Raw genomic sequence first — 19,694 nt, forward strand, 5'->3', positions numbered from 1 at the left:
TTTTCTGGGTTTTATTTTTTGTGGTTTTTGTAAGAAGACCATGTATTTTCAAAAAATGCCATTCGTTCTTTTGCTCATATGTACACCTCAAATAAAATGTAATAAAAATGAGCAAAAGTGATTTTGTATCTTTTTTTATTTTATTATTATTTTATTTATTTATTTTTGTATTGAGATTTCAAAAGTATCCCAAAAATGAAAGTTCACTTATTTATTTTTTACAAAATTTGCTAAGCATGAATGCGCAGTAACAGCATTTCTGTATTTGCCTGCGACAGGAAGTCCCCATTTGATGTGCGAAAGGGGCAAGCTCTTTGACGAAAAGTGCTTGAAAAAAACTCTCTCAAGGTGGTAGCACTCTTAATAGGTCAGCGGATCAGTGAAATATAAAACTTTTTTTTTATTGTTTATATTAAAATCCTTTAAAAAAGGCATGCATCACACAAACATGAATGGAACTAGGGTTCCACAAAAGGCGAAATATTAAGACAATACAATACATATAAGTAAAATACACATAGTTAAAAAGCACACAGATTCGTTAGTTATGGCAATAAATGCTTCAAGATATTCCTCGTGTGAGTCTGGTATCCATAAATTAGGACTGTTTTTTTAAAGAAGAGATAGACAGGACCACTTAGACACTTTCGGAATTCTGTTGTCCCCCATGTGCTTAGCAGGAGCTGCTACGGGTATGTCTGCTAACTGCGCATAGTGGACAACCCCAGCACACAGGTTCCATATGTTACATAGGGGTATATTCAATTGAAGTTGAAAGCTGCCGTCTGTCAGAAAGACGTCAGTTTTCGACCTTTTTAGGTCAGAAGGGGTTCCGACCTATTCAGTATACTCCAAAATTATCCGACAGGTTTTGGCCCCTTTCCGACCATCGCAATCAGACTTTAAAAAAAGTTGGATTGAGATGAGAGAGAGGAGGAGATGGGGGAGAGTAGCGGCTACTGCATATGCAGGAGGATGTGGCACAGCCACCGCTCACGGCAGCGTCCACCCGGCTCCAGCAAGCGAGGTCTCGCTTGCTGAAGCCGGGTGGATGCTGCTGTGAGGTCTGGCGGCGGGGTGTAGTAGGGTATGCCAGCGGCCGGGCTCCCGGCGGCCAGCATACTGGCGCCGGAATCCCGACCGCCGGCATACCAACAGCTGGGCGAGCGCAAATGAGCCCCTTGCGGGCTCGCTGCACTTGTCACACGCCACGCTATCCTCCCTCCAGGGGGGTCGTGGACCCCCAAGAGGGAAAAAGTGTCGGTATGCCGGCTGTCGGGATTCCGGCGCCGGTATACTGTGCGTCGGGATCCCGACAGCAAACTGAAGACCACCCCTGGCGGCGGTGCCACATCCTCCTACAACGCTGCTGTAGCGCTGCTTTCCCCTCCCGCCGTCGTCTCCTCTCTGCTCCCTCCTCTCAATTCAACTTTTTTTTTTAAAATTCGAATTGAGATGGCCATTTCAATAGCCCTGGTCGAATCCATTCAGACAAATGCATGTCGGAATGGTTCTGACTTCAATTGAATATACCCCATAGACTACTTGTGCTGTAGTTGAACATTTTTCTGGTATTCATTTAAATTTTGTGTTGGTTCTATAAGGACGAGTTGATGCATTATGTGGACCATGAGACATATCTTTGCAACCATGATCAAGGTGGATATGTTTAAATTGAGTTAGTATGATATTTTCATTAGATTGTCCCATGTAAATGATAACTCATGGTACTTATCTCTGAGTTTATGCACAATATGAGAGTGCACAGATAATCTCTCTTATTAAGGATAAGCCAATTCTCTATATTTTTACTGATCTTCCAGCCAAATCACTTTTTGTGAGTTACATCTTTTATATGTGTGATTATTAGAAGGACCATGGGTGAAAGTAGCTGAACACTGTTACCATATGGTATGAGGGAATAATCATTGTCTTTGTGGAGATTAATGCATTTATACCTGCATGATTAATGTTGAAGACAGACTGATTTCAGTGACAGTCCGTGATGTGCACATAATATTGTGGTAATTTTGTTATCCTTTTTTTGCTTATGTGATCAATCTAAATGTACTACATCGTACTAATAACTGATACTGTTGTTTAGAAATGGTGGGAAAAAATCCAGAAATATTGACTGCTATTGTGTACAACATGATATTGAAGGCAAAATCTGTGTCAAATATAGCTGTTTAATGTGCCTATGAGCCAATAACTAATGCTAGAGAATTTGACAGCAATTTCTGAGACGATCAAATCCCATTTTCTCTAGGATCCATAAGGGATATTGGGGACACATTAGTACGATGGGTATAGATTTAGGTCCAAAGGAGCCAGTGCACTTTAAATTTCTTCCACTGGGTGTGCTGGCTCCTACTCTCTATGCCCCCTCCCACAGGCAGTTTAGGAAAAAGTGTCCTCAGGAGAGGTTGCACACTGTGCTAGCTCCAGAGTTTTTCTCTTACGTCCTAGAGGATGCTGGGGACTCCGTAAGGACCATGGGGATAGACGGGCTCCGCAGGAGACATGGGCACTTTAAGAAAGACTTTAGGTATGGGTGTGCACTGGCTCCTACCTCTATGCCCCTCCTCCAGACCTCAGTTTGATACTGTGCCCAGAGGAGACTGGGTGCATTACAGGGAGCTCTCCTGAGTTTCCTGTCGGAAAGTATTTTAGTTAGGTTTTTTATTTTCAGGGAGCCTGCTGGCAACAGACTCCCTGCATCGAGGGGCTGAGGAGAGAGAAACAGACCTACTTCTGTGAGTTTCAAGGCTCTGTTTCTTAGGCTACTGGACACCATTAGCTCCAGAGGGATTGGTACGCAGGTCTCACCCTCGCCGTCCGTCCCAGAGCCGCGCCGCCGTCCTCCTCGCAGGGCCGGAAGATAGAAGCGGGGTGAGTATGAGAAGAAAAGACTTCAGAGGCGGCAGAAGACTTCTTGATCTTCACAGAGGTAACGCCATTGCTCCCATACACCTCACACACGACTTTCACTGTAAGGGCGCAGGGGGGGGGGCGCCCTGGGCAGCATATAAACCTCTCCTTTGGCAAAAATACATATATACATGTACAGCTGGGCACTGTACATGTATATAAAGAGCCCCCGCCAGTTTTTTAAGATTATTGAGTGGGACAGAAGCCCGCCGCCGAGGGGGCTGGGCTTCTCCCTCAGCACTCGCCAGCGCCATTTTCTCCACAGCACAGCGCTGAGAGGAAGCTCCCCGGACTCTCCCCTGCTTACTCACGGTGACCGAGGGTTTTCAAGAGGGATGGGGGGGGGGCACATAATTGGCGCATATACATATGAAAGGCGCTACTGGGTAAACATTTTGTGTTTCTTCCTGGGTCATATAGCGCAGGGGTGTGTGCTGGCATACTCTCTCTCTGTCTCTCCAAAGGGCCTGGTGGGGAAACGGTCTTCAGATAAGAGTTTCCCTGTGTGTGTGTGTGGTGTGTCGACATGTCCGAGGTAGAAGGCTCGCCTAGGGAGGAGGGGGAGCGTATGAATGTGAGGTCTCCGTCGGCAGTGCCGACACCTGACTGGATGGATATGTTGAATGTTTTAAGTGCTAATGTAAATTTATTGCACAAAAGATTAGACAAAGCTGAAGCTAGGGAACAGTCAGGGAGTCAACCCATGTCTGTCCCTATGTCGCCGGGACCTTCGGGGTCTCAAAGCGCCCACTATCCCAAATAGGAGACACAGATACCGACACGGATTCTGACTCCAGTGTCGACTACGATGATGCAAAGTTACAGCCAGAAGTGGCTAAATGTATTCGTTATATGATTATTGCAATAAAAGAGGTTTTGCATATCACAGAGGAACCCCCTGTCCCTGACACGAGGGTACACATGTATAAGGGAAAGAAACCTGAGGTAACTTTTCCCTCCTCACATGAGTTGAACGAATTATGTGAAAAAGCTTGGGAATCTCCAGACAAAAAACTGCAGATTCCCAAAAGGATTCTTATGGCGTATCCTTTCCCGCCAACGGACAGGATACGGTGGGAATCCTCCCCTAGGGTAGACAAAGCATTGACACGCTTATCAAAAAAGATAGCGCTGCCATCCCAAGATACGGCTACCCTCAAGGATCCTGCTGACCGCAAGCAGGAGGTTACCTTGAAGTCCATTTACACACATTCTGGTACATTACTGAGACCGGCAATTGCGTCGGCCTGGGTTTGTAGCGCTGTAGCAGTATGGACAGATTCCTTATCAGCGGAAATTGAGACCCTAGATAAAGATACCATTTTATTGACCCTAGGGCATATAAAAGATGCTGTCTTATATATGAGAGATGCTCAAAGAGACATTAGTCTACTGGGTTCCAAAATAATCGATATGTCTATTTCTGCTAGGCGAGTCTTATGGACCCGGCAGTGGACAGGTGATGCCGACTCAAAGAGGCATATGGAGGTTTTGCCTTACAAGGGTGAGGAAATGTTTGGGGAAGGTCTCTCGGACCTCGTCTCCACAGCTACGGCAGGTAAAATCGAATTTTTTGCCTTATGTTCCCTCACAGCCTAAGAAAGCGCCACATCAAATGCAGTCCTTTCGGTCAAATAAAAGCAAAAGAGTACGTGGATCGTCCTTTCTTGCCAGAGGTAAGGGCAGAGGAAAAAAGCTGCACAACACAGCTAGTTCCCAGGAACAGAAGTCCTCCCCGGCCTCTGCAAAATCTACCGCATGACGCTGGGGCTCCACTGAGGGAGTCCGCCCCAGTGGGGGCACGTCTTCGACTTTTCAGCCACATCTGGGTTCACTCACAGGTGGATCCCTGGGCAATGGAAATTGTTTCTCAGGGATACAAGCTGGAATTCGAAGAGGTGCCTCCTCGCCGGTTTTTCAAATCTGCTCTACCGACTTCTCCCCTAGAAAGGGAGATATGGTTAAATGCTATTCACAAATTGTATCTTCAACAAGTGGTGGTCGAGGTTCCCCTGCTTCAAAGAGGGAAGGGATACTACACAACTCTGTTTGTAGTCCCGAAACCGGACTGTTCGGTCAGACCCATTTTGAATTTAAAATCCCTGAACCTATACTTAAAACGGTTCAAGTTCAAGATGGAATCGCTCAGAGCGGTCATCGCCAGCCTGGAAGGGGGGGATTATATGGTATTTCTGGACATAAAGGATGCATACCTTCATGTTCCCATTTATCCACCTCACCAGGCGTACCTGAGATTTGCGGTACATGATTGTCATTACCAATTTCAGACGTTGCCGTTTGGGCTTTCCATGGCCCCGAGGATTTTCGCCAAGGTAATGGCGGAAATGATGGTGCTCCTGCGCAAGCAGGGTGTCACAATTATCCCATACTTGGACTATCTCCTCATAAAAGCGAGATCACGAGAGAAGTTACTGAACAGTGTGTCAATTTCACTGTAAGTGTTATAGCAACACGGCTGGATTCTCAATATCCCGAAGTCGCAGCTGGTTCCTACGACTCGTCTGACCACCTTGGGCATGATTCTGGACACAGACCAGAAAAGGGTTTTTCTTCCGATAGAAAAAGCTCAAGAACTCATGACTCTAGTCAAGAACCTATTGAAGCTAAAACAAGTGTCAGTACATCATTGCACTCAAGTCCTGGGAAAGATGGTGGCAACATACGAAGCCATTCCCTTTGGCAGGTTTCATGCAAGGACTTTCCAATGGGACCTATTGGACAAGTGGTCCGGGTCACATCTACAAATTCATCAGCTGATCACCCTGTCCCCCAGAGACGGGGTATCTCTCCTGTGGTGGCTGCAGAGTGCTCACCTTTTAGAAGGCCGCAGGTTCGGCATTCAGGACTGGATCCTGGTGACCACGGACGCGAGCCTCAGAGGGTGTGGAGCAGTCACACAGGGAAGACACTTCCAAGGACTTTGGACAAGTCAAGAGACTTGTCTTCACATCAACATCCTGGAACTGAGGGCCATATACAACGATACGTCAAGCGGAGAACTTACTTCGCGACCAACCAGTTCTGATCCAGTCAGACAACATCACCGCAGTGGCTCATGTAAACCGCCAAGGCGGCACAAGGAGCAGAGTGGCAATGGCGGAAGCCACCAGGATTCTTCGCTGGGCGGAAAATCATGTAAGCGCACTGTCAGCAGTGTTCATTCTGGGAGTGGACAACTGGGAAGCAGACTTCCTCAGCAGACACGACCTGCATCCAGGAGAGTGGGGACTTCATCAAGAAGTCTTCGCACAGATTGCAAGACAGTGGGGACTGCCCCATATAGACATGATGGCGTCCCGCCTCAACAAAAAGCCACAGAGGTATTGCGCCAGATCAAAAGACCCTCAGGCGGTAGCAGTAGATGTCCTAGTGACACCGTGGGTGTTCCAGTCGGTCTATGTGTTTCCTTCTCTTCCTCTCATACCCAAGGTGTTGAGAATAATAAGAAAAAGAGGAGTGAGAACAGTTCTCATTGTTCCAGATTGGCCAAGAAGGGCCTGGTATCCGGATCTGCTGGAAATGCTCACGGGAGATCCGTGGCCTCTTCCTCTGCGACAGGACCTGTTGCAACTGGGGCCCTGTCTGTTCCAAGACTTACCGCGGCTGCGTTTGACGGCATGGCGGTTGAACGCCGGATCCTAGCGGAAAAGGGCATTCCGGATGAGGTCATTTCTACTCTGATAAAGGCTAGGAAAGACGTGACTGCGAAACATTATCACCGGATATGGTGAAAATATGTTTCTTGGTGTGAGGCCAGGAATGCTCCTACGGAAGAATTCCATCTGGGCCGTTTCCTTCACTTCCTACAGACTGGAGTGAATTTGGGCCTAAAATTAGGCTCCATTAAGGTTCAGATTTCGGCCTTATCCATTTTCTTTCAAAAAGAATTGGCTTCTCTCCCAGAAGTACAGACTTTTGTGAAGGGAGTGCTGCATATTCAGCCTCCTTTTATACCTCCGGTGGCGCCTTGGGACCTTAACGTGGTGTTGAGTTTTTTTCAGTCGCACTGGTTTGAACCACTTCAAACAGTGGAGTTAAAATATCTCACTTGGAAGGTGGTCATGTTATTAGCCTTGGCTTCGGCTAGGCGAGTGTCGGAATTGGCGGCTTTGTCTCATAAAAGCCCCTATCTGGTTTTCCATATGGATAGGGCGGAATTGCGGACCCGTCCTCAGTTCTTGCCTAAGGTGGTGTCATCTTTTCATATGAACCAACCTATTGTGGTGCCTGTGGCTACGCGAGACTTTGAGGATTCCGAGTCTCTTGATGTAGTCAGGGCTTTGAAAATTTACGTGGCCAGAATGACTAGTCAGAAAAACAGAAGCGCGGTTTATCCTATATGCAGCCAACAAGGCTGGCGCCCCTGCTTCAAAGCAGACTATTGCTCGCTGGATCTGTAACACGATTCAGCAGGCGCATTCTACGACTGGATTGCCGTTACCAAAATCGGTCAAGGCCCATTCCACTAGGAAGGTAGGCTCGTCTTGGGCGGCTACCCGAGGGGTCTCGGCACTACAACTGTTCCGAGCTGCTACTTGGTCGGGTTCAAACACCTTTGCAAAGTTCTATAAGTTTGATACCCTGGCTGAGGAGGATCTCCTGTTTGCTCAATCGGTGCTGGAGAGTCATCCGCACTCTCCCGCCCGTTTGGGAGCTTTGGTATAATCCCCATGGTCCTTACGGAGTCCCCAGCATCCTCTAGGACGTAAGAGAAAATAAGATTTTAAACCTACCGGTAAATCTTTTTCTCGTAGTCCATAGAGGATGCTGGGCGCCCGTCCCAAGTGCTGACGACTACTGCGAGACTTGTATATAGTTTTGCTTACATAAGGGTTATGTTATAGTTTCATCAGTTTTGGACTGATGCTAAGTTGTGTTTTCATACTGTTAACTGTTTAATGGATACACAAGTTATATGGTGTGATTGGTGTGGCTGGTATGAATCTTGCCCTTGGATTAACAAAAATCCTTTCCTCGTACTGTCCGTCTCCTCTGGGCACAGTTTCTCTAACCTGAGGTCTGTAGGAGGGGCGTAGAGGGAAGAGCCAGTGCACACCCATACCTAAAGTCTTTCTTAAAGTGCCCATGTCTCCTGCGGAGCCTGTCTATCCCCATGGTCCTTACGGAGTCCCCAGCATCCTCTACGGACTACGAGAAAAAGATTTACCTGTAGGTTTAAAATCTTATTTTTCTCTGACGTCCTAGTAGATGCTGGGACTCCGTCAGGACCATGGGGAATAGCGGCTCCGCAGGAGACAGGGCACAAAATTTAAAAGTTTGACCACTAGGTGGTGTGTACTGGCTCCTCCCCCTATGACCCTCCTCCAAGCCTCAGTTAGGTTTTTGTGCCCGTCCGAGCAGGGTGCAATCTAGGTGGCTCTCCTAAAGAGCTGTTTAGAAAAAGTTTGTTAGGTTTTTTATTTTCAGTGAGTCCTGCTGGCAACAGGCTCACTGCAACGAGGGACTTAGGGGAGAAGAAGTGAACTCACCTGCGTGCAGGATGGATTTGCTTCTTAGGCTACTGGACACTAGCTCCAGAGGGACGATCACAGGTACAGCCTGGATGGGTCACCGGAGCCGCGCCGCCGACCCCCTTGCAGATGCCGAATAGAGAAGAGGTCCAGAAACCGGCGGCAGAAGACGTCTCAGTCTTCATGAGGTAGCGCACAGCACTGCAGCTGTGCGCCATTGCTCTCCGCACACTTCACACCAGCGGTCACTGAGGGTGCAGGGCGCTGGGGGGGGGCGCCCTGGGCAGCAATGTAATATACCTATTCTGGCTAAAATATATCTCATATAGCCCCTGGGGCTATATGGATGTATTTAACCCCTGCCAGGTTCCAAAAAAACCGTGAGAAGAAGCCCGCCGAAAAGGGGGCGGGGCCTATTCTCCTCAGCACACAGCGCCATTTTCCTGCCCAGCTCCGCTGCGAGGAAGGCTCCCAGGACTCTCCCCTGCACTGCACTACAGAAACAGGGTAAAAAAAGAGAGGGGGGGCACTTATTGGCGATATTTATAATATTTGAGCTGCTATAAAGGGAACACACTTATTAAGGTTGTCCCTATATATATTTATAGCGCTTGGGTGTGTGCTGGCAAACTCTCCCTCTGTCTCCCCAAAGGGCTAGTGGGGTCCTGTCTTCTATCAGAGCATTCCCTGTGTGTCTGCTGTGTGTCGGTACGTGTGTGTCGACATGTATGAGGACGATGTTGGCGTGGAGGCGGAGCAATTGCCTGTAATGGTGATGTCACCCCCTAGGGAGTCGACACCAGAATGGATGGCTTTGTTTATGGAATTACGGGATAGTGTCAGCACGCTACAAAAGTCGGTTGACGACATGAGACAGCCGGCAAACCAGTTAGTACCTGTCCAGGCGTCTCAGACACCGTCAGGGGCTGTAAAACGCCCTTTACCTCAGTCGGTCGACACAGACCCAGACACTGACACTGAATCCAGTGTCGACGGTGAAGAAACAAACGTATTTTCCAGTAGGGCCACACGTTATATGATCACGGCAATGAAGGAGGCTTTGCATATCTCTGATACTGCAAGTACCACAAAAAGGGGTATTATGTGGGGTGTGAAAAAACTACTGATAGTTTTTCCTGAATCAGAGGAACTGAATGAAGTGTGTGATGAAGCGTGGGTTACCCCAGATAGAAAACTGCTAATTTCAAAGAAGTTATTGGCGTTATACCCTTTCCCGCCAGAGATTAGGGCGCGCTGGGAAACGCCTCCTAGGGTGGATAAGGCGCTCACACGCTTATCAAAGCAAGTGGCGTTACCGTCTCCTGATACGGCCGCCCTCAAGGATCCAGCTGATAGGAGGCTGGAGAATACATTAAAAAGTATATACACACATACGGGTGTTATACTGAGACCAGCAATCGCCTCAGCCTGGATGTGCAGTGCTGGTGTGGCTTGGTCGGAGTCACTGTCTGAAAATATTGATACCCTGGATAGGGACAGTATTTTACTGACTATAGAGCAGTTAAAGGATGCATTTCTTTATATGCGAGATGCACAGAGAGATATTTGCACTCTGGCATCAAGAGTAAGTGCGATGTCCATATCTGCCAGAAGAAGTTTATGGACGCGCCAGTGGTCAGGTGATGCGGATTCCAAACGACATATGGAAGTATTGCCGTATAAGGGGGAGGAATTATTTGGGGTCGGTCTATGGGATCTGGTGGCCACGGCAACGGCCGGAAAATCCACCTTTTTACCCCAGGTCACCTCCCAGCAGAAAAAGCCGCAGGCTTTTCAGCCGCAGTCCTTTCGTTCCTATAAGAACAAACGAGCAAAAGGACATTCCTATTTGCCCCGAGGCAAAGGAAAGGGTAAGAGACTGCAACAAGCAGCTCCTTCCCAGGAGCAGAAGCCCTCCCCGGCTTCTACAAAGGCGTCAGCATGACGCTGGGACCTTACAAGCAGACTCAGGGGCGGTGGGGGGTCGCCTCAAACATTTCTAAATTCTAAATCTAAAATCTCTGAACCTGTACATACAAAAATTCAAGTTCAAGATGGAGTCACTCAGAGCAGTGATAGCGAATCTGGAAGAAGGGGATTTTATGGTGTCCTTTGACATCAAGGATGCTTACCTTCATGTTCCAATTTGTCCTTCACACCAAGGGTACCTCAGGTTCGTGGTCCAAAACTGTCATTATCAGTTTCAGACGCTGCCGTTTGGATTGTCCACGGCACCCCGGGTCTTTACCAAGGTAATGGCCGAAATGATGATCCTTCTTCGAAGAGAAGGCGTCTTAATTATCCCTTACTTGGACGATCTCCTGATAAGGGCAAGATCCAGAGAACAGCTGGAGGTCGGAGTAGCACTAACCCAAGTAGTGCTCCAACAACACGGGTGGATTCTGAATTTTCCAAAATCCCAACTGATCCCGACGACACGTCTGTTGTTCCTAGGGATGATTCTGGACACTGTTCAGAAAAAGGTATTTCTTCCGGAGGAGAAAGCCAGGGAGTTATCCGATCTAGTCAGGAACCTCCTAAAACCAGGAAAAGTATCTGTGCATCAATGCACAAGAGTCCTGGGAAAAATGGTAGCTTCTTACGAAGCGATTCCATTCGGCAGATTCCATGCACGAACTTTTCAGTGGGATCTGCTGGACAAATGGTCCGGATCGCATCTGCAGATGCATCAGCGGATAAAATTGTCCACAAGGACAAGAGTGTCTCTGCTATGGTGGTTGCAGAGTGCTCATCTGTTAGAGGGCCGCAGATTCGGCATACAGAACTGGGTCCTAGTGACCACGGATGCCAGCCTGAGAGGCTGGGGAGCGGTCACACAGGGAAGAAACTTCCAGGGCGTGTGGTCAAGCCTGGAGACGTCTCTTCACATAAATATACTGGAGCTAAGAGCAATCTACAATGCTCTAAGCCTGGCAAAACCTCTGCTTCAGGGTCAGCCGGTGTTGATTCAGTCGGACAACATCACGGCAGTCGCCCACGTAAACAGACAGGGCGGCACAAGAAGCAGGAGGGCATGTTCATCCCGGGAGTGGACAACTGGGAAGCAGACTTCCTCAGCAGACACGATCTGCACCCGGGAGAGTGGGGACTTCATCCAGAAGTCTTCCACATGATTGTGGTCCATTGGGAAAGACCAATGGTGGACATGATGGCGTCCCGCCTCAACAAAAAACTGGACAGGTATTGCGCCAGGTCAAGAGACCCTCAGGCAATAGCTGTAGACGCTCTGGTAACACCATGGGTGTACCAGTCAGTGTATGTGTTTCCTCCTCTGCCTCTCATACCAAAAGTACTGAGAATTATACGGCAAAGGGGAGTAAGAACGATACTCGTGGCTCCGGATTGGCCAAGAAGAACTTGGTACCCGGAACTTCAGGAGATGCTCACGGAAGATCCGTGGCCTCTACCTCTAAGACGGGACCTGCTTCAGCAGGGACCGTGTCTATTCCAAGACTTACCGCGGCTGCGTTTGACGGCATGGCGGTTGAACGCCGAATCCTAAGGGAAAAAGGGCATTCCGGAAGAGGTCATCCCTACCCTGGTAAAAGCCAGGAAGGAGGTGACTGCACAACATTATCACCGCATTTGGAGAAAATATGTTGCGTGGTGTGAGGCCAGGAAGGCCCCGACGGAGGAATTTCAACTGGGTCGATTCCTACATTTCCTGCAAACAGGATTGTCTATGGGCCTCAAATTAGGGTCCATTAAGGTTCAAATTTCGGCCCTGTCGATTTTCTTCCAGAAAAAATTGGCTTCAGTTCCTGAAGTCCAGACTTTTGTAAAAGGAGTACTACATATACAGCCCCCGGTTGTGCCCCCAGTGGCACCGTGGGATCTAAATGTAGTTTTGGATATATCTTACATGGAAAGTAACCATGCTACTGGCCCTGGCTTTAGCCAGGAGAGTGTCAGAATTGGCGGCTTTATCGTATAAAAGCCCATATCTGATTTTCCATTCGGACAGGGCAGAACTGCGGACGCGTCCTCACTTTCTGCCTAAGGTGGTTTCAGCGTTTCACCTGAACCAGCCTATTGTGGTGCCTGCGGCTACTAGCGATTTGGAGGATTCCAAGTTGCTGGACGTTGTCAGAGCATTGAAAATATATATTTCAAGGACGGCTGGAGTCAGAAAATCTGACTCGCTGTTTATACTGTATGCACCCAACAAGCTGGGTGCTCCTGCTTCTAAGCAGACGTTTGCTCGTTGGATTTGTAGCACAATTCAACTTGCACATTCTGTGGCAGGCCTGCCACAGCCTAAATCTGTCAAGGCCCATTCCACAAGGAAGGTGGGCTCATCTTGGGCGGCTGCCCGAGGGGTCTCGGCATTACAACTCTGCCGAGCAGCTACGTGGTCAGGGGAGAACACGTTTGTAAAATTCTACAAATTTGATACCCTGGCTAAGGAGGACCTGGAGTTCTCTCATTCGGTGCTGCAGAGTCATCCGCACTCTCCCGCCCGTTTGGGAGCTTTGGTATAATCCCCATGGTCCTGACGGAGTCCCAGCATCCACTAGGACGTCAGAGAAAATAAGATTTTACTTACCGATAAATCTATTTCTCGTAGTCCGTAGTGGATGCTGGGCGCCCATCCCAAGTGCGGATTGTCTGCCATACTTGTACATAGTTATTGTTACAAAAAAATCGGGTTGTTATTGTTGTGAGCCGTCTGTTCAGAGGCTCCTACGTTTGTCATACTGTTAACTGGGTTCAAATCACAAGTTGTACGGTGTGATTGGTGTGGCTGGTATGAGTCTTACCCGGGATTCAAAATCCTTCCTTATTGTGTACGCTCGTCCGGGCACAGTATCCTAACTGAGGCTTGGAGGAGGGTCATAGGGGGAGGAGCCAGTACACACCACCTAGTGGTCAAACTTTTAAATTTTGTGCCCTGTCTCCTGCGGAGCCGCTATTCCCCATGGTCCTGACGGAGTCCCAGCATCCACTACGGACTACGAGAAATAGATTTATCGGTAAGTAAAATTTTATTTTTTCTAAATTTTATTTTAAACTTTTTCGTTTATTTCGGTATGCTGTTTGGGCAACAGCATACCTGTGCCGTGGGAGTTAGGGGACGATCACAGGCCTCGCGAGGTGCAGAGCCGCTTCCCCGCTGCAGGACCACCGTCCTGAGGGGTTGTTTGTGCAGCGGGACACTGCACCTTGGCTGTCGCAACTGCAGCACGCCGCACACCCCTAACACTGGCTGAAGGTGAACGTCTGTGCCGAGTACACACTGGGGTCCCCGCTAGGCGGGTCCCCCGGTTCTAGGTGCGGCAGAAGCACGGGTGAGTCATACGGGTCCCTTCTGGGGGGGATCCTCTATAGCCCCTGCGTGAGACTGGCTAGCGATGGCTGTACTAAACATTTTGGTGCCTTCCTCTGCATAAGCAGCAGCAGCCTCACTCAGCTCCTCCAAACTGTCACACGCTGGATTACTGGTACAGGGTTGATTAGGGGGAGAGCCGCTAATTGTGCACAGATATTATTATTCATCTGAGGGAATTGCATTGTATAAGCAGTTCTCACTGTTATGTAATAATGCTGACAGCCTCACTGGGGCTCTGCAGCGTTGGGTGTGCTGGGTCCTCTCTTCCTCTGCGTCTCCTCTCACATGCAATAGGGCAGACTAACATTGTAATCAGTCTGTGTTGTATGTGTATTGCGTTTTCATTATGGTAAAACAAAAGTTATGCAGTATATGTAATACCAGCTTCTCCCCTCTTTCATCTGGTTCCATATCATGTGAGCAGTTTACTCGGTCCTCACAAAATGCTGAGGACAATCAGGGGGAGATTCACGATCCCACCTGGCTGGGGGCTATCAAAACTATGATGTCTGATATGTCCTCTCAGCTCACTGCAAATGCCAACAAAACACAGGAACTGCAAAAAGCAGTAGCAGATCCAGTTGCCAGGGCTGATGTTCCCCATTCTCCCCCCCCCCTCTACTGCAGGTCCACATAAACGTGCTTTACCTGCACTTCTATCAGATACTGGTGATGATATACAGGATGATGGGGATGATGTAGATCCCATAAGTGGGGATTCCATTCCTACACAGGGTATTGAACACCTTATTTTCTCTAACGTCCCAAGTGGATGCTGGGGACTCCGTAAGGACCATGGGGAATAGCGGCTCCGCTGGAGACTGGGCACATCTAAAGAAAGCTTTAGGACTAACTGGTGTGCACTGGCTCCTCCCCCCTATGACCCTCCTCCAAGCCTCAGTTAGATTTCTGTGCCCGACGAGAAGGGTGCACACTAGGGGCTCTCCTGAGCTTCTTAGTGAAAGTTTTAGTTTAGGTTTGTTATTTTCAGTGAGACCTGCTGGCAACAGGCTCACTGCATCGAGGGACTAAGGGGAGAAGAAGCGAACTCGCCTGCGTGCAGAGTGGATTGGGCTTCTTGGCTACTGGACATTAGCTCCAGAGGGACGATCACAGGTTCAGCCTGGATGGGTCCTGGAGCCGCGCCGCCGGCCCCCTTACAGAGCCAGAAGAGCGAAGAGGTCCGGAAAAATCGGCGGCAGAAGACGTTCCTGTCTTCAATAAGGTAGCGCACAGCACTGCAGCTGTGCGCCATTGCTCTCAGCACACTTCATACTCCGGTCACTGAGGGTGCAGGGCGCTGGGGGGGGCGCCCTGAGATGCAATAAAACACGATAAAAATACCTTACATGGCAAAAAATGCATCACATATAGCTCCTGGGCTATATGGATGCATTTAACCCCTGCCAGAATATACAGAAAAACGGGTGATAAGGCTGCCGAAAAGGGGGCGGAGCCTATCTCCTCAGCACACTGGCGCCATTTCCCCTCACAGCTCAGTTGGAGGGAAGCTCCCTGGCTCTTCCCTGCACTACAGAAAGGGTTAAATAAAAAGAGAGGGGGGCACTAATTAGGCGCAGTATTAAAACATACAGCAGCTATAAGGGGAAAAACACTTATATAAGGTTATCCCTGTATATATATATATATAGCGCTCTGGTGTGTGCTGGCATACTCTCCCTCTGTCTCCCCAAAGGGCTAGTGGGGTCCTGTCCTCTATCAGAGCATTCCCTGTGTGTGTGCTGTGTGTCGGTACGTTTGTGTCGACATGTATGAGGAGAAAAATGATGTGGAGACGGAGCAGAGTGTCTGTAACAGTGATGTCACCACCTAGGGGGTCGACACCTGAGTGGATGTACTGTTGAAAATTACGTGACAGTGTCAGCTCTGTATAAAAAAAAAAAACAAAAAAAAAAACAGTGGTTGACATGAGACAGCCGGCTACTCAGCTTGTGCCTGTCCAGACGTCTCATAGGCCGTCAGGGGCTCTAAAGCGCCCGTTACCTCAGATGGCAGATACAGACACCGACACGGATACTGACTCCTGTGTCGACGGTGAAGAGACAACCGTGATTTCCAGTAGGGCCACACGTTACATGATTGAGACAAGGAAAAATGTTTTATACATTTCTGATAATACGAGTACCACCAAAAAAAGGGGTATTATGGTGAGGGAAAAACTACCTGTAGTTTTCCTGAATCTGAAAAATAAAATGAGGTGTGTGATGATATGTATACCCTTTCCCGCCAGAGGTTAGGGTGCGTTGGGAATCACCCCCTAGGGGGGATAAGGCGCTCACACGCTTGTAAGAACAAGGGCTCTACCTTCTCATGAGATGGCCGCCCTTAAGGATCTTGCTGATAGAAAGCAGGAGGGTATCCAAAAATGTATTCACACACATACTGGTGTTATACTGCGACCAGCAATCGCCTCAGCCTGGAGGTGCAGTGCTGGGTTGGCATGGTCGGATTCCCTGACTGGAAATATTGATATCCTAGATAAGGATAGTATATTATTGCCTATAGAGCATTTAAAAGATGCATTTCTATATATGCATGATGCACAGCGGAATATTTGCCGACTGGCATCAAGTATAAGTGCGTTGTCCAATTCTACCAGTAAAATGGTCAGGTGATGCGGATTCCAAACGGCATTTGGAAGTATTGCCTTTAAAAGGGGACATTTGGGGTCGGTCTTTTAGACCTGGTGGCCACGGCAACAACTGGGAAATCCACGTTTGTACCCCAGGTCGCCTCTCAAAATAAGACGCCGTATTATCAGGCGCAGTCCTTTGTTGGCAAGCTGACAAAAGGTTCCTCTTTTCTGCTCGTGACAGAGGGAGAGGAAAAAGGCGGAAGAGATTACCCAGTTCCCAGGAACAGAAATCCTTTCCCGCCTCTGCAAAAGCCCTCAGTATGACGCTAGGGCCTTACAAACTCAGGCACGGTGGGGGCCCGTTCTCAATGAATTTCAGTGCGCAGTGGGCTCACTCGCAAGTAGACCCCTGGATCCTTCAGGTAATATCTCAAGGGTACATATTGAAATTCGAGACGTCTCCCCCTCGCCGTTTCCAAGAGTCGGCTTTACCGACGTCTCCCTCTGACAGGGAGGCAGTTTTGGAAGCCATTCACCCAGCAGGTGATAATCAAGGTACCCCTCCTGCAACAGGGAACGGGGTATTATTCCACACTATTGTGGTACCGAAGCCAGACGGCCCGGTGAAACCGATTCTAAATCTAAAATCTTTGAACACTTACATACAGAGGTTCAAATTCAAGATTGAGTCACTCAGAGCAGTGATTGCGAACCTGGAAGAAGGGGACTACATGATGTCTTGGGACATCAAGGATGCTTACCTTCATGTAAAAGTTTACCCTTCTCACCAAGGGTACCTCAGGTTATGGTACAGAACTGTCACTATCCGTTCAGACGCTGCCGTAGGGATGGTCCACGGCACCCCGGGTCTTTACCAAGGTAATGGCCGAAATGATATCCCTTCGAAGGAAGGGAATTTTAGTTATCCCTTACTTGGACGATTCCCTGATAAGGGTAAGATCCAGGGAACAGTTGGAAGTCGGTGTAGCACTATCTCAGGTAGTGTTGCGGCAGCACGATTGGATTCTCAATATTCCAAAATCGCAGCTGGTTCCGACGACTTGTCTTCTGTTTCCTAGGGATGTTCCTGGACACAGTCCAGAAAAAAGGTGTTTCTCCCGGAAGAGAAAACCAGGGAGTTATCCGAGCTAGTCAGGAACCTCCTAAAACCGAACCAAGTCTCAGTGCATCAATGCACAAGGGTTCTGGGTAAAAATGGTGGCTTCCTACGAAGCAATCCCATTCGTTAGATTCCACGCAAGAACTTTCCAGTGGAACCTACTGGACAAATGGTCCGGGTCGCATTTTCAGATGCATCAGCGGATAACCCTGTCACCAAGGACAAGGGTATCCATCATGTGGTGGTTGCAGAGTGCTCATCTTCTAGAGGGCCGCAGATTTGGCATTCAGGACTGGGTCCTGGTGACCACGGATGCCAGCCTGCGAGGCTGGGGAGCAGTCACACAGGGAAGGAATTTCCAGGGCTTAGGGTCAAGCCTGGATACATCACTTCACATAAATATCCTGAAGCTAAGGGCCATTTACAATGCTCTAAGCTTAGCAAGACCTCTGCTTCAAGGTCAGCCGGTGTTGATCCAGTCGGACAACATCATGGCAGTCACCCACGTAAACAGACAGGGTGGCACAAGAAGCAGGAGGGCAATGGCAGAAGCTGCAGGGATTCTTCGCTGGGCGGAAAATCATGTGATAGCACTGTCAACAGTATTCATTCCGGGAGTGGACAACTGGGAAGCAGACTTCCTCAGCACGACCTCCACCCGGGAGAGTGGGGACTTAACCCAGAAGTCGTCCACATGATTAAAAAACTCGACAGGTATTGCGCCAGGTCAAGAGACCCTCAGGCAATAGTTGTAGACGCTCTGGTAACACCGTGGGTGTACCAGTCAGTGTATGTGTTCCCTCCTCTGCCTCTCATACCCAAGGTACTGAGATTGATAAGATGGAGAGGAGAAAGCACTATATTCGTGGCTCCGGATTGGCCAAGAAGGACTTGGTAACCGGAACTTCAAGAGATGCTCACGGAGGATCCGTGGCCTCTACCTCTAAGAAGGGACCTGCTCCAGCAAGGACCCTGTCTGTTCCAAGACTTACTGCGGCTGCGTTGACGGCATGGCGGTTGAACGCCGGATCCTGAAGGAAAAAAGGCTTTCCGGATGAAGTCATCCCTATCCTGATCAAAGCCAGGAAGGTTGTAACCGCAAAAACATTATCACGGCAATTGGCGAAAATATGTTGCGTGGTGCGAGGCCAGTAAGGCCCGACGGAGGAAATTCAACTGGGTCGATTCCTACATTTCCTGCAAACAGGAGTGTCTATGGGCCTGAAATTGGGGTCCATTAAGGTTCAAATTTGCGGCCCTGTCAATTTTCTTCCAAAAAGAACTAGCTTCAGTCCCTGAAGTTCAGACGTTTGTAAAAGGGGTACTGCATATACAGCCTCCTTTTGTGCCTCCAGTGGCACTTTGGGATCTCAATGTAGTTTTGGGTTCCAAAAGTCACATTGGTTTGAACCACTTAAATCTGTGGAGTTAAAATATCTCACATGGAAAGTGGTCATGCTGTTGGCCCTGGCCCGGGCCAGGCGCGTGTCAGAATTGGCGGCTTTATCCTGAAAAAGCCCTTATCTGATTTTCCATTCGGACGGGGCGGAATTGAGGACTCGTCCTCAGTTTCTCCCCAAGGTGGTTTCAGCGTCTCACCTGAACCAACCTATTGGTGGTGCCTGCGGCTACTAGGGACTTGGAGGCCTCCAAGTTGCTAGACGTTGTCAGTGCCCTGAAAATATATGTTTCCAGAACGGCTGGAGTCAGGAAATCTGACTCGCTGTTTATCCTGTGTGCACCCAACAAGCTGGGTGCTCCTGCTTCTAAGCAGACTATTGCTCGTTGGATTTGTAGTACAATTCAGCTTGCACATTCTGTGGCAGGCCTGCCACAACCAAAAATCTGTAAATGCCCACTCCACAAGGAAGGTGGGCTCATCTTGGGCGGCTGCCCGAGGGGTCTCGGCTTTACAACTTTGCCGAGCAGCTACTTGGTCAGGAGCAAATACGTTTGTAAAATTCTACAAAATTAATATCCTGGCTGAGGAGGACCTGGAGTTCTCTCATTTGGTGCTGCAGAGTCCTCCGCACTCTCCCGCCCGTTTGGGAGCTTTGGTATAATCCCCATGGTCCTTACGGAGTCCCCAGCATCCACTTAGGACGTTAGAGAAAATAAGAATTTACTTACCGATAATTCTATTTCTCATAGTCCGTAGTGGATGCTGGGCGCCCATCCCAAGTGCGGATTGTCTGCAATACTTGT

At 48.8% G+C, this 19,694-nt stretch overlaps 1 protein-coding gene across 1 annotated transcript in view; it reads left to right on the top strand.

Annotated features, from left to right (window-relative positions):
* Positions 1-19,694, top strand: part of PPM1D (protein phosphatase, Mg2+/Mn2+ dependent 1D) — a 67,845-nt gene that overhangs the window by 39,247 nt on the left and 8,904 nt on the right. The gene's annotated exons all lie outside the window — the stretch shown is intronic.

This window comes from Pseudophryne corroboree, chromosome 2 (assembly GCF_028390025.1).
Source record: "Pseudophryne corroboree isolate aPseCor3 chromosome 2, aPseCor3.hap2, whole genome shotgun sequence".
Lineage (NCBI taxonomy): Eukaryota > Metazoa > Chordata > Amphibia > Anura > Myobatrachidae > Pseudophryne > Pseudophryne corroboree.